This window comes from Chiloscyllium plagiosum, chromosome 15, assembly GCF_004010195.1.
Source record: "Chiloscyllium plagiosum isolate BGI_BamShark_2017 chromosome 15, ASM401019v2, whole genome shotgun sequence".
Taxonomy (NCBI): Eukaryota; Metazoa; Chordata; class Chondrichthyes; order Orectolobiformes; family Hemiscylliidae; genus Chiloscyllium; species Chiloscyllium plagiosum.
This window is the reverse complement of record NC_057724.1, coordinates 4,028,352-4,030,851: the sequence shown is the minus strand read 5'-3', so window position 1 is coordinate 4,030,851 and position 2,500 is coordinate 4,028,352. Positions and strand designations below refer to the sequence as shown.

At 48.4% G+C, this 2,500-nt stretch overlaps 1 long non-coding RNA gene across 1 annotated transcript in view; it reads right to left on the bottom strand.

Moving 5' to 3' along the window:
* LOC122557056 overlaps positions 1-2,500 on the bottom strand; it is a 7,918-nt gene that overhangs the window by 1,139 nt on the left and 4,279 nt on the right. The window contains exon 2 of the long non-coding RNA XR_006313736.1: positions 1,752-1,754. This is a non-coding gene — a long non-coding RNA (uncharacterized LOC122557056). The remainder of the gene's footprint in view (positions 1-1,751; positions 1,755-2,500) is intronic.

Genomic DNA, 2,500 nt, shown 5'->3' with positions numbered 1-2,500 from the left:
GTAAGGAGTGCCTCGTGAAGGGGCGGAATCTGAATTTGGAGGCCTTTGGGAGTTGGAGGGCTGGAAGGAGCTGGATTTGAAGCGTGTATTTGGCTCGAGTGAAACCAGTGATGGGTTCAGGCTGAGGGTTAGTGTTCAGTTGACACTTAGGATTAGGTTTAGGATTCATTTCAGAAGGGAACGAATCAGAGACTTCCGAAGGACTTGGAGACTTCCAGACCAGGTAGCGCCGTCAGGTTCAGTCCGGAGAATCTGCCAACGGTGTTCCCGTCCAGTCTGGGCTGCAGCCCGTGTGCTGAGTGTGTTTCAGTGATTTCCCAAGGTAGGAAGGGTTCCATCTCTGCAAGGGAGCAAATCCAGGACCTTACACCACCTGGGAGACTTCCAGGGCAGCTAGCAATGCCAGAGGTGGTCCGGTCGGTGTGAAAACGGTGTGTACAGCTGGTGGGGAGTGGGGGCTGTCTTCTGATCCACACTCACCCATGTCCCACTGTGGGAAGTGGTCTGTTTCATAAAGAGAACATGGGTCTGAAGAGGTGAAGTGAGTAACCAGCACAGCTTAGGAAAAGATTTGAAAAGTATCAAATCACTAACCAGAAAGACTGAGAAAAAGTGTCTGAAAATGCCCAATGAGTAACCGGAAAAGCTTAGAAAAATGTTTGAAAAATGTCAGAGGACCAGCCTGGAAAACTTGGGAAGAATGGCCGAAAACGTGCAGCTTGGAAGTTTTGAAAAGCGTTGGGCGAGGTGTTGAAAAAGGACAAGTCAGTAACCAGGAAAAAACAAACATTTTCATACTTTTCAGAAAAATGTTCCAAGTGGCAGCGGAGGAAAATTCCCACCAGCGGGAAAAATCCAAAATCCCATACTGTAAATATGTTCTGAGGTGCCGTGTGACTCGAGGGGTGGGGGTGGGGGTTCAGTCTGGCCGGTGTCCTGCTGTCGTTAAGTGGCTGCAGCCTGAAAACGAACTCTCTCTAGTTGTGGAAGTCTCACTGGGGAAATATCCAAACCTGTCTGACCTCTCACCTTCATCCCCATGTTCACACAACCACCTGATGAAGGAGCTTCCAATTAAACATGTTGGACTATAACCTGGTGTTGTGAGATTTTTACCTATGATCTGTTACCTCCACGCGAGCAGGGAGATGGGGCCTGGGTTTACGGTTCCATCTGGGTGACGACACCTCGGACATCACAGGGACATGTGCAAGGAATTTCCAACTCCTTGTTGGAAACAGTGGAAACCTCCACAGAGAGGATCTCCAAATGGGGAACTCAGGACCAAAGCCAGATCCACACAAATGACATGTCCTTCTCTTGCTAACGTAGCACCCCACTGTTAAGGAAAGGAGTAAGGCAAATGTCAGGAAATTACAGGCGGATTCCCCTGACCTCAGTCAGTGTTCAGATTTTGGAGTCCATTGAACAATGAGATTTCTGATTAGTTGGAAGCGCAAGGTAAAATAGGGCAACGTCAGCACGGTTTCATCAAGGGGAGGGCATGCCTGACAAATCGGTTAGAAATCATTTGAGTGGGAGCAGCGTCGAAGTAAAAGCGAACCCGGGAGACTACAGCAAAGGTAAGACAGTTTGTTTTAAAATTGCTTACCTGTAGCGGGTAAGCAGCAGAGGAAGTGACGGCAAGCAGAGGGGCAGCCGGGAAGGAAAAGTGAGTATAAAAGTCAGGAAGGCGGCTAAACCCGAGATTCTACACCTGTAGTATCTCCCACCCACCCTCCTCCTCTAACCTTCTTAACTACTCTGCTATTTCTTTTAAGGTAAGGATTTTTATTTCTTTACCAGGGACTAGTTAAAAATTTACTTCGTTTTTTTCTGTGTGTGTATACATCAAGTCCTTATTTAGGGTAAAAAAAAACTATAGCAGAGAGGTATCAGAAGGTATTCTAACTCATACTTGTACAAAGTAATTAACTAACTAAGCAGAGATGGCTGGGCAGGTGATGTGCTGTTGCTGTATGATGTGGGAGCTGGCTGATCCCATTGTGAACGGCAGTGACCACATCTGCAGCAAGTGTTGGTTGCTGGAAGAACTCCGGATCAGAGTTGAGGATCTGGAATCTGAGCTTCAAACACTGCGGCACATCCGGGAGGGGGGAGAGTTACCTGGACGCAGTGGTTCAGGAGGCATTCACACCTGGGAGATTAAGTAATTCACATTCAGCTAGTGATCAGGCACAAAAGAGTGTGACTGTAAGTGAGGCAGGTAGGGGAACCGGAGGTTCAGGAGTGGAGGAGCCTCAGCCCTTGACCTTGTCCAACAGGTACGAGATTCTTGCTCCCTGTTCGGATGAGGAAAAAGGCTCTGGACAGGATGAGCCAACTGACCAAGGCACCATGGTCCAGAAGGCCATTCAAGAGGGGGGAGCAAAAAGACAAGTAGTTGTTATAGGGGATTCTATAATTAGGGGGACAGATAGTATCCATTGCAAGCCGGATCGGGAGTCTCGCATGGTGTGTTGCCTACCCGGTGCCAGGG